The sequence below is a fragment of the Rhamphochromis sp. 'chilingali' genome (assembly GCF_963969265.1).
Source record: "Rhamphochromis sp. 'chilingali' genome assembly, chromosome: 9".
Taxonomy (NCBI): domain Eukaryota; kingdom Metazoa; phylum Chordata; class Actinopteri; order Cichliformes; family Cichlidae; genus Rhamphochromis; species Rhamphochromis sp. 'chilingali'.
In genome coordinates this window covers 38221740-38234285 of record NC_137936.1, presented here as the reverse complement: position 1 = coordinate 38234285, position 12546 = coordinate 38221740, and the positions used below count along the sequence as shown (strand labels likewise).

The 12546-nt window shown below is 43.9% G+C and overlaps 1 protein-coding gene across 2 annotated transcripts in view; it reads left to right on the top strand.

Moving 5' to 3' along the window:
* The first annotated feature begins 4345 nt into the window (after window positions 1–4345).
* LOC308403411 (semaphorin-3D) overlaps window positions 4346–12546 on the top strand; it is a 102821-nt gene continuing 94620 nt past the window's right edge. The window contains exon 1 of one of the 2 annotated variants that reach the window (XM_080892794.1): window positions 4346–4548. The gene's annotated coding sequence lies outside the window, so the exon portion shown is untranslated. The remainder of the gene's footprint in view (window positions 4549–12546) is intronic. The other variant, XM_080892792.1, reaches the window with a different exon arrangement.

The following is a 12546-nucleotide window of genomic DNA, read 5'->3' as shown; positions in this document are numbered from 1 at the left end:
TGTGTGTGTGTGTGTGTGTGTGTGTGTGTGTGTGTGTGCCCTAACATCTACTTCCTGTTTACCAACCTGGTTATTTCCTGTTGCTGCTGGTGCTTTCTTTGTGGCATTCAGTGCTAAATGCTTTTGTTCAGTACATCATCAGGTCAGATCACAACCTGGAGTTTAGTTGTTTATACAGCGGGGAAAATAAGTATTTGACACATCAGCATTTTTATCAGTAAGGGGATTTCCAAGTGGACTATTGACACAACATTTCCACCAGATGTTGCCATCAAGCCAAATATTGAAGTCATACAATCAAATCAGAACATATAAGTATACAAGTTAAACCATAATAAATAAAGTGAAATGACACAGGGAATAAGTATTGAACACACTTTATTCAATACTTTGTAGAAAAGCCTTTGTTGGTGATTACAGCTTCTAGACGCCTCTTGTATGGATAGACCAGTCGTCTGCATTGCTCAGGAGTGATTCTGGCCCATTCTTCCACACAAACGGTCTTTAAATCTTGAAGGTTCCTTGGGCCTCTTTTATGAACTTTAATCTTCAGTTCTCTCCATAGATTTTCTATGGGATTTAGGTCAGGTGATTGACTGGGCCATTCAAGCAACTTGATTTTCTTTCTTTGAAACCACTTCATTGTTTCCTTGGCCTTGTGTTTGGGATCATTGTCTTGCTGAAATGTCCACCCTCTTTTCATTTTTAGCTTCCTGGTAGATGGCAGCAGATTTTTATCCAGAATGTCCCGGTACATCTCTCCATTCATCCTGCCTTCAATAATATGAAGTCTGCCAGTACCCCTTGCTGAAAAGCAGCCCCAAACCATGATGCTTCCACCCCCAAACTTGACTGTTGGTATGGTGTTCTTGGGGTGGTGAGCAGTGCCATTTCTTCTCCAAACATGGTGTGTAGAATGACTGCCAAAAAGTTCAATTTTGCTTTCATCTGACCATACTATAGTCGTCCAATAATCCACAGGCTTCTCCAAATGCTGTTGCGCAAATTTTAACCGAGCCTTGACATGCTTTTTGTTCAGCAATGGAGTCTTGCGTGGTGAGCGTGCATGGATGCCATGGCGGTTCAGTGCATTGCTTATAGTTTTCTTTGAAACAACAGTACCTGCTGATGCAAGGTCTTCCTGAAGTTCTGTCCGAGTGGTTCTTGGCTCTTGGAGAACCCTCCTGATTATTCTTTGGACTCCTCGGACAGGGATCTTGCGTGGAGCACCTGATCGTGGCAGGTTTATGGTGAACTGATGCACTTTCCATTTCCGGATAATGGCCCCCACAGTGCTCACAGGAACATTCAGCATTCTGGAAATGCACCTATAACCATTCCCATCAAAATGCTTTTCAACGATAAGATTACGAAGATCTTGAGAGAGTTCTTTGCTTTTACCCATCATGAAGTCTTTCCTGTGTGCCTTCTGGGTAATGAGGAGCCTTTATAGGCCATCAATTAGGACTAAAGCAGCTGATATCAATTAGTACTGATAGGGGACAGGATTTCTCTATCAATACTGACAGATTTCAGGTGATCTCCTGGCTTTCTATGTCATTTTGCCCCTTGTTATCTCCATGTATTCAATACTTATTCCCTGTGTCATTTCACTTTATTTATTGTGGTTTAACTTGTATACTTATATGTTCTGATTTGTTTGTATGACGTCAATATTTGGCTTGATGGCAACATCTGGTGGAAATGTTGTGTCAATGGTCCACTTGGAAATCCCCTTACTGATAAAAATGCTGATGTGTCAAATACTTATTTTCCCCGCTGTATGTTCAGTCTTCAGACGTCCTGCAGTCACGCTCAGGGTTTATTCTCTTATTTTCTGCACGAACCTCATTTTACTGCTTTAAACACCTGAAGTTGCTGCTTTTGGTCTCAGATGCAGTCAGACTCGTTGCCACACTGTTACTCTCGTTACTGTTAGTACGAGTGCACTTACAGCGTCAGGTTCGACTCGAGATCTTTCTTGGTAATTCTCATTGAGTGATGTTTTTAAAGAAAAGTGATTAAGTGAGAAAATAACTGGCAGAATAATCAATACTGAAAGTCATTGTTAGAAGGAGCACCGCCCAGAACATCACAGAACACGAATGACCAAAGATTTTTAACCTTTCTGGACGTTTCATTTTGGTGTCTCGCTCTCAGTCTCTCTGTGATTGGTTTTGGTTTCTCTGATGGTTTTTTTGCATATTTTTGTCTCTTTGTGATTTCAGTCTGTTTTTTTGTGTGTGGTCATCTTTTTTTATGTTTTTGTCATTATCAATACCCTTGTTGAAATATTTAGTCACGTTTATTCAGTTTCTCGTTATTTTCATATTTTTTTCTTTGGATTTTTCCATATTTGTCATCATTTTTTTTGTCTTTGTTTTAATTTTTAGCTTCTACTTTAAGTCTCTTTATTGGTGTTTTGAGTGTTTTCAGTCTTTTAGCTGAGCTCGGTTCAGGTTCAGGGTCTTCCTGCCTCCTTTCTTCAGCCTGTCCAATCATCCATCCAACGGTCCAGGTCTTGTTAGGCGAATAATTACAGGGATGGAATCGCTGTTATATAAATATGAATGATGGACTTCAATAGTAAAGTGTAAAGTTTTGCTTGATGGATAAACATCATTGAATTTAATCTGGTTGAGGATTTTTCTGGAGCTGTAAGGTGATTCGGTGCAGGTTCAGCGGGTCGAGCAGGCGACCCGTGTGTCGTACGGCTGTTGCCTTAAAGTTGTTTTTTTTTTTAAGTCTACATATAAAAAAAGAGACTAATCTTCTTCGGGGCAGAAAATGAACTCCAGGCCAAATTCCTGGAAGATTAAGTGCAGCAGTTTACTGCCAGCGATGATAAAATGCAGCTTCCTGTCTGAAGCAGTTTGAACCTGCTTGTCAATTTCTAATGATGTCATTAGTAGGGACTGTTCGTACGTTTTCCCCTTACAGCTTCTGTAAAACCCGTCCAGTGTTTGGACATTTTTCCTGAAGTGACACAGAAAACATGTCTCATGCTGTATTTAACATTTGTACATCCCTACAGACTCTCATGTGTACAGCTAAAATAACATTTTGATATCTTTTATTGTTTTAAAAACTATAAATCACCTGCCGATGTTTGCAGTAAAGTTATCACACAAATAAAAATGTTTTTATCGTTACCCTGTGGTGTCTGTGCAGTCCCTGAACTAGAAAACCACCAGCTTGGATCCAAAAACATGTTTTATTGAAATTATTTATAAATGTTTTGGTATTTTATATTTTTAGAGTCAGATTCCTGCTCAAGAACTGAAGGTAAAATCACGTGGCTACAAACGGTTAAACATTGATGCATTTTATTGATCCGTTTTAGATTTGAAGCGTCAGGGCGGGAAACCGGCTGCACGAGAGGTATAAAGATCCGACATCTAAACATAAAACTGGAGAAAATGTCGTTTTTATTTCTGTGCTGATAAAATAACACCACAAGAGGGCGCTGCAGCGTGTCAGCCCAGGTGTGTTTACTGACACCGTGTGCTGTGGGAAAAACCACGATCCAAGGTTGACGGGTGAAAAAATGTGACATGCGTGCTGGAAAATATTTTAACTCTGGCAGAGATTTATTTATAATATATTTAAGTGTTTAAACTAGTGTTTATGGCTTTAAGTTTCATTTTTGTGTCATTTTAAGTCTTTAAGTCTGTTGTCCCTCTTTGTTGACGCCAAATCATTTTTAATTCAACCAAACCCTGAGTTTGTTTGTCTCTGTCCGTTTTTTGTTGGGTTTTTGAGTCTTTCTTAATGTTTTTGACTCATTTTGCATTTTTTCCTCTAACTGGCCTCCTTGGGCTCATTGTTCCTGTCTCATAAAGCCTCTTCAGACTGAGCTCGTGGACCGGGGGCCTTGGCCCTGTGTAATCTAGTGTGATAGCCAGAGGGGTGTGATTCATGGTGGCAGATATTAACTGAATTCTGGGAAAGAAATACTTTTTGCTGCATATTGCAAGTTATTAATTTTATTTTAAAGCTCGAACAGTATCTTTTCTAAAAACCGGATTTGCCATTATGTAGTTCTGCACTTTTATTGCTTTTCTTGTTGTTTAGAGTTTTGAAGCCGTTTGCTTTTCTTTCCGGTCAGTTTGCGTCTGTTTGTATTAATATTGCGTCGTATTTATTTTAGAATATTAAAGTGTTTTTGGTTGTTTTGAGAATTTATCTCTGTGTTTTTACTGGCTTGTGTCGTTGCGTTGTTTTCAGTGCATCAGTAATTAAACCCCTTCAGGCGCTGCCCGTCAGTGTGGATGGCAGATAAAAACCACAGACTCCAATCACTGTGAAATGTGGACGTCGGACGTTCCGAGTTGCACGTGAAGGCAGCACGTTCAGGGCGGGTGGGTTGAGGGTGCCGGAGCGGCTCAGCCTCCAGCCCGCACGCGCTCAGTGTGTTTATAACGTGTGAAGCCTTCAGGTGACCCGTCCGGTACCCGCTGCATCACCACCGGGATCTGCGGCGGCTCTGCGGAAGCGGAATAAAGTGAGACGGAGACAGATCCACGCACACAGAGAGACTTCTGCTCGGTGAGTTTGTGAAAGTTTCATTCTGCGTGTGGATGCGCTGCTGCTGTCTCAGGAGGAAAGATTTTTTTAAGTGTGTGTTTTTAATTTTTACTGTTCTTATGATTTATTCCTGATGCATCGGTGACGTGTTTGGTCCACAGAGGACACGTGTGTTAAGAGGAGACTCATCCTCCCGTGTCTCCGCTCAGGAGGTTTGTGGGAAGTTTCCAGCAGATTTTAAGCTGATGAAAAGGTTTAATTTAATCTCATTCAGTCCCGGCAGGACTAACGACACCCGTTTAGAAGGTACAGTTCTGCTTATATAAATATCTTCTGGTGATGTGAGGAATCCTTGATGGGGAGGTTTCAGGCTGGGCACTGTGGAGGAGTTGTGCTGGTGCCTGAGGTGGCCTTAGTGCCCACAGAGGAAGAGTATTTTTGTCACTGGGGAAGTTTATAGGGTTTTGTTGGCATTTTGGTGGCAGCTGAGGAGGATCCAGGGAATTTTCATGGTCAGCGAGGACACCCCGTCTTGTGTCTTTGTTGGAGCTTTGGCCACTGAGGGTTGCAGAGTAGGAGCTACAGCCCATCATACAGGTTCGATGTGTCTTCTGGATGACTTTGCAAAGTGTAAAAATTGCAGACATAATTTATGGACTCTTCACTTTATTTTTACTAAGAAAGAGAGAATTTTAAGCCCGAGGCAGAGTTACTGCAGACTGAAAGTGGAAAAACTGAGACATGTTGTTGAAACTTCTTATTTCTGCTCAGCAGGCTGTTCTCCACCTGCTGGATGACTCATTACATATGAATGAGCTTCTCTTTACACTTAAAAACATCATTTAATGTCCATGAATTAACATGAGTGTGACAGCTCTGAGTTAGAAGCTTTTAGGGCTAAACTAAAGGAGCCCACAGGAGTTTTTCATGGACATTTGAGCTGTGAGTGGCCCTGTGAGCATGTTTGAGGCACCTGCAGCCGAGGCTGTTAGAGGCAGAACCACAGAAGGATCTGACGGTACAGTGGCTCCGTGTCTCTGCCGTGGGTAAACCTCCCCCCATTGTCCCGGCCTTTCCTGTTATGGACTTCACCCCCTCCTCTGCTGTACAGTGTGACCGTGGGGCTGCTGCTTCCTGTCCTCTGTGTGTGTTTGTTGTTTCCTGGCTGCTTTGTGTCATTGTGTCGCCTCTCAAACTGCAGCGCTGCTGCTGTGCAGATATCAGACACCTGTGTGCTCTGCGTGGGAGCTCGCTCAGACACATGACCTGCAGCGTGTCAGTGACAGACTGAAAACGCGACATTTCAGTTTTCTGGTTTTTATATTCTGTCCTGAAACGATGTGATTAGAGAAAATGATCTGTTCACTATTTTGTTTTTTTGTGCATTAAAATGCAAAAATTCTCTGATGTGTTGATTTGAGTGTTTTCTGCTTCGTTTGGTCGTCGGACTCTTTGCTGTGGGAACTCGGTGTTTGTCTGGCTTCCACAATAAGACGTCATCAGCTCATTCTACTGAGTCACCTATTCATTCCTTATTTATACCAATGGAGTCGGTCCTGAAACCAAATCAAACTGAAGGTGAATAATTCTCAGCAACAATAAATCCGAATAGACCCAACGATCATTGGACCTTAAGCAAACATGCAGACTGACCACCGACCAGAAGAGGAAACAGCTGCATGATAATCTGTTAATGAACTTAATTAAGAAGCTGAACATCACAAGGCTTTGCTCTGCAACAGGTAAGTCACCTGCAGAGACCTCAAAACCCCCAAAGTCCTCAGTGATGATGGGACGCAAGCGCTGACCTTTGTCCAAAGTTTTCAGGGGGACAGAGAGAATCAGGGGACAAAAAACTATTTGGACTTTTTTCTAGAAAAAGTTTAATAACTATCCCCCAAAAATCAAATCAAGTTCGGGTTTCTTTTGTGGGCCACGAGTCTGAGGTGACCAGAACAACACAAAAACTGGTGGAGACGGATGCAGGGCTGAAGGAAGACGTGCACTGGCTTTGGTGTCCTTCTAGTTTCCAGTGTTTTAATGCATTTCCTTCACTCCTTCATATTTTTAAAAGAGGCTGACATTGAGATTAGTTGGGGGATTAAACTGTGAAGACTCTTGACTTCAGAAGGAAGAAATCTAAGTGGCCTAAAAATGAGCACAAATAACTTGTTTCTGCAAAATTAATTGGTTTAATTTAAAGGAAACTTGAGGAAGAGCCCTTTAAATCTGCAGGTTCGCTGAATCTGTGAAGCTCCTGAGTGGAGCCCGTTGAAGCCACTTGACTCCCTCTCGGTCAGGAGAGGGTTTTACTCTGTTTGTATCAAGCTGGCTGCTGAGTGAAAGGAGAGAAAACGAGGAAAAGCTCATGTCAGCGTGAGGCGTGGAGGAAAACTGACAGCAGGTTTTGGCCCAGAGATGGAGATCGGCGAGCACGCAGCGGGCTTTTTGCTCGTGTTCTTAAAAGCCGAGTCAAGCTCCATGAGTTGAATCAACAACGGCTCCTGATAAGTCTTATCTGATGGCTGCCGGCCAAAGAGCAGTGAAGTTCAAAGCTGGGCTGCAGCACTTAGGAAGAGCCTCACTTTCACTCGTGGTTGGAGTTTTTTGTTTTCGTCAGTCTGGAACATTTAAAATGAGCAGCAGAGAAACATCCAGAGACAAACAGGCAGACGCACTGATCCCAGCGGGCACTCGAATGACAAAGCAAGATGTGATCCGTGCACGTTACAGCACAGCGTGGAGAGCAGAGGAGAAAATCACAGTATTAGTGCAACCTGCAGCTGGTTAGTGAAAGTTACACATGTCAGGCTGCTGGGGGCTGAGTCAGCATCACCCAGAACTGAAACAGCACTTATTCCAGACTGTCCTGTCCTCAAATATCCTGAATTTATCTCTCTTACAGTTTGTTGAACTTTAAACATAATTAAAATGAAAAAAGTCCGAAAAGGCGAGGCCGAACTCTGACCTCAGGTAGCTGCCAACACGCGCGGAGACAAAGACGACCATTAATAATCCTTCCACAGGGTGACCTCCAGAAACCTGTTTAGAAATGAGAAAACAACATGAAGGGTTTCATCCTGCATGGATGCTTCTTTCTGTTGCCTCTAACTTTTCCACGTCTGGGAATCATGTGAGCAGATCTTCTTGCTTTCACGGCGTGACAGGATGCAGCGTCCTGCGCTTTTGCTGCTGGACTGAAGGTGTAATCTGTCAAAGCATCCGTGCTGCGCGGTGCTTTCCGTGGTTGAAGCGGGCGTTCCGATCCTTTCTGTGTTTGATGCGCTTTGCAGCATCCCAGATGGATTCCTGGAATGTGCTTCTCGTTCTCCATGGATGTAACGCTCTGATTCAATCCAGCTGATCCCGTCTGAACTTCAGGTCTGTTTTCCATTCTGCTCTTTGTGGCTTTGATACCGACTGCCTTCATATGACCCAGGAGTGTGTCGGCTGCTGAAAATCAGTTTCTGATCCATCAGGTAGGTGTGTGTGTGTGTGTGTGTGTGTGTGTGTGTGTGTGTGTGTGTGTGTGTGTGTGTGTGTGTGTGTGTGTGTGTGTGTGTGTGTGTGTGCTTTTGTACATGCTGGTGTGTGTACTGTTGCACTGAGGCTGCCTCGCTGCAGTTTGGTATCAGCGTCTGTGCTCCTGAGCCTGCGGTGGGAACAAACTCATCAAAGCTGCACCAGGTGTCCTCCTCCCTGCATTATATCCCTCCTGCGTCTCCTCATTACCTGCAAAGTGTTCTTTACTTTTGGTGCTGAAAGTTTCATGTGGATCTCCTGAACGTCTAAAGTTCAAAGGACTCAAAAACGCTGGAGCAAAATGACTCGAGTTAAAGAGTTAAAGAGTCAAAGAGCGCCAAAGCTCAACTTTGAGGGCCTGAAAGGCAAAAATATACAAAATATACATGGTAATATGTTTCACATGGCTTCGTTCAACAAAATAGTAAATTTATTGTATGCAAAATAAATCTGCTGCTCCCGAGGGAGGCAGGTGGGACGTTTCTCAGATGTGGGATAATCCACATGTGTATTTGCTGTACTTGTAGCTACATTATGTTTAATGTTTTGGCTGCTGTATCAGAGGAATTTGGGGGCTAAATAAAGTTTATCTTCTCCTAAATTGTCCGAGAACCTGAGGGACTAAGAGGGAGTTTCCATCCACATTTCTCAGCACTCCTGATGCTTCTGTCTTATTTTTCCCTGCGATAACGTCAACGTGTCCTCTGAGGATGGAAAAAGTTTACGAGCCACGTAGCGAAAAGGCAACGTCGCTCATCCAGACTCGACGCGCGATGTCAGCTCCTCCATTAAAAGTGATGGAAAGTCTCCTTTTGTCCGCGGCCCGGCTCGGCCTCAAAGAACCAGACTCACCGGCCCTCGAGTCCTAACTCACTGTAACGGCCCACGTTAGTCTTCATCCCGAGGGGGGAGGTGATGAGATGTTTATGCACGGAGCAGGTCGAAGGTCAAATGAAAGCTTTGTGTAGATTTGCATTTTGTTATCGTGCAGTTGTGTTTGCAAATTAGAAAGTCTGTCTGTGCCAGTCAAAGCGTGAGCGCACACACATAATTATTATAGTTATTTATTATTATTTAAAGTGATTTAATGAGTCATATTTACCTGGAGACTGACTTCAGCTTTAAGTAAACTCAATATTTCTGCAGTTTTGACTTCGATGTGTCAAAAGAAGCAAATTAAAGATTTAATCTTTGGCTCCAGGAACTCGAGAACCTGTCGCTGTTCATGTGGACGAGAACTGGGGCGGCGATTAATCATAAAGCAGACAGAGGGCAGCTCCTTGTGTAACGTACACGAGTCATGCAGGAATATTATTTCTTAATCAGACGGATGATAAAGCAACATGAAGTGTTACACCCTGATCCAGCTGCACTCGCTCTGCTAATGAATGAAATAAGTGACATGAATTTTTCTCTCTTATTGTACTTTATTAAAGAAGTCCAAGCTTCCCACCGCGTGGCCTCCATGGACCCACGCGCACGAAGTCCTGTCCGCACTTTATGTCTGTATTTGTCGCTGAGCTGTAGTTTGATTATTCCCAAAGCAAGAGTCGGAATGATCCCATAAAGTTCCCTGATCAGGTTTTCATTCGTTTGTGCCAATCCCAGCAGCTCCTGATGTTTGTGTCACCGGCCGTCCTAACGAGGTGTTTCTGACGTCTGTCTCTGCAGCGGCCTCCACGTCTGTGCAGCGCCGGCTGGATTCTTTCTTTCTGTTGTAGTTCTGCTTAAAAGTAGTAGTTCTGACTTTCCATTTCTCCTCACCTTTATCACTTTTCTTTCTTTTATATTTTTCTGCCCCGCCCTGGTTAGTTTTGCCTGTGCTGTCTCACCTCTGACAACTCCAGGCCTCGAGGGCCGGTGTCCTGCAGGTTTTAGATCTCACCTTGGGTCAACACACCTGAATCACATGATTAGTTCGTTACCAGGCCTCTGGAGAACTGCAGGAGCTAATTTAGCCATTTAAATCAGCTGTGTTGGTTCAAGGACACATCTAAAGCCTGCAGGGACACCGGCCCTCGAGGCCTGGAGTTGCCCACCCCTGTCCTAAACCAAACCAGCCCCGTGGTGTTCAGCACCAGTGAGTGAAAATAAAATAAAATGTGCAACACAAAGCTCTCACCGCCACACTAACTTTGATCTCTGACTCACCGATCATCCTCATTTAGACTTTGTGCTTCTCTTGGAGCTGTTAGCGCTCGTTAGCAGCACTGACGAGGCTAACAACCAGAGAAACTGAACCCGCCACACAGGGCAGCACATGTGTGGCTTGAAGGCAATAAGACTTTTGGTTAATATTGAGATGATGATTATTTCAGAAAATTACCCAGACTTGTAAAAATTGTGCATTTATTAAGTTTAAAAAGAAGAAATGAGTTTTCCGAAGGAGGTGAAGTAAATAAACTAACCCTGCCTCCGCCTGGTGGGGAACAGAACTGGGCTTGATTTTGATTGTCTCATTTTAATAATCGTTGGAAGCCAAAATGATAAATTCAGTTAGGATTCAGCTGTGCTGTATGCTGGACCTCGGCTTGTGGGGAAAAGGCCTGAAAACGAGCTTAAATGTCGATAACCTGTTCATTCCCAGCCACTTGTCAGGGGAGCAGTTACTCCAGAAATTCCCCCTAGCTCCTCTTGCCGTGGGGCATTCCCAGCCACATGGCATAATTAATCTATCCAGCATGTTATGGATCCGCACCGGGGTCTGCTTTCAGCGGGACGTGCCTGAAATACCTTTTGTCCAGGAGGCATCTCCTGCTGCTTTCCTGTGGTGAGGCAGCGCCGCTGCTTTTCCCTCATTTAAACCCATTTTGGTCGGACGCAGTTAATAATAGGTCCACTTTGGGGCAGTTTTGGGTCTGTGGTTTTGGAAATTGCTGAGAGCTGGAGTGAGTTTGGTTGCATATTAAACACACAGGTCACAAAGGCTGTTTTATATAGCTTGCTTGGTATAGCGTGGCTCTGAGTTCTCACCGCAGGGGTCCTGGTTTGATCCCACTCTCCGCTGTGTCACCCCTCCACTCGCTCCCTTTTCTTCTCTGCTATTGTCTCTTTAACACAAAGGTTAGACGCACAGAAGAAGGAAAAACACCGTCCATGCGCTCGTGCATTTCTCTGCTGCTCGCTTAAAGCGCATTATCTGAAAGTGTTTATTTCTGTGCAACCTTTCATTCAGACTCAGACTTTTTAAATGCTTCCACTGATTTTGTTTTCTAAACTGCACGTTTTTGCATAGCTGAGAGCAAAAATCTGTCAGGCTAGAATAAACTGGTAATGTACCTTTTCACCCACTCTCTGCTGTGCACCACTTTAGCTCCACTGGGGAAATTTACAGTGTTTTGCTTTAGCAGTGTCTCAGTGAGGACTGTTCCCTCCTTTCCTCATTTTGGAAGCTTAAACTAAACCTGCACCATCACAGCAGGGGCCTGAATGGGTGGAGAAGTCTCCGCCCACTGCCGTGTGATTGTTGAATGAATGATGGCAGGTGAAGTTTTTTTAGAGTTGCTCAGAGTTTCATCATCCCGCTGATGCCAGTTTAGGCTGATCCAGGGTTAGCATCACAAAATAAAACATTCAGGGCCGCGATTAAAATGTCAAAAATCTTTGAAACCACTGCTAAACACACAAATATGCAGACGTTGATGAAGAGCCCAGAAAAATATCCTCGTCTTCATCCGTGAAGGGTTTTGTATCATTAAACAAACCCCTTGTTCTTCCTCTGTTTCCTGCAGGATCCAGCTCTCTGGACACAAACACGTGTTTTTTTTTTAATCTTTTTTTTTTGTGAAGCTGAGAAATTCCCCACCTTTCAGTGCCACAGAGGACACAAACCACACAGCGAGAGAGTCCATTCATTAGTTCGTGTAAAATTTTATGTTGTTCTGTGAGCTCGACCCAGAACTCCCAGCCAGTCCCTCAGGTCAGGGCCGGGCTGCTGTGGTTAATGGACTCACTGACTCGGTGCTGGGAAAGTTCTCAGCCCTGCAGAACATGCAGAGCTGGTTCTTATACCCACTGTGCAGGCGGATTTACAGTACGCTGACCCAGAAACCACAGTCAGGTCAGCCTTTTATGTAATTTGGGCTGTTTACTGAGCTCCGGGGAGTCTGGCTGCCTTGAAGGGAATTTCAATTTCTCATTTCAGCTCCGTGTATTTATTCTTGGACTCTTCTAGAGTAACTTTGCATGATTCACAGTTTCAGATTTGCTCTTATTCATCTTTATTCTGCACTGGTGCAGGCATGAGCAGCATTAGCTCCTCCCCCTTTAAGTCACCTTTCTTCTTATTCGCTGCCATAAACAGAAAGTTAAAGCAGGGGTGGGTGGGGCTTCTGTGCTTGGACTGTCTGATTTCTATGACATCGAATGGATCCAAGAATTAAAAAGTGTCAAAGTTCGGTTTACCTTACGGGAAAATTAAAGCTCATGGCGAACTGTGATTCTTTGCAATGACCAGCAGGGGGCGACTCTTCTGTTTGAGAAATGAAGCCTTTGGCA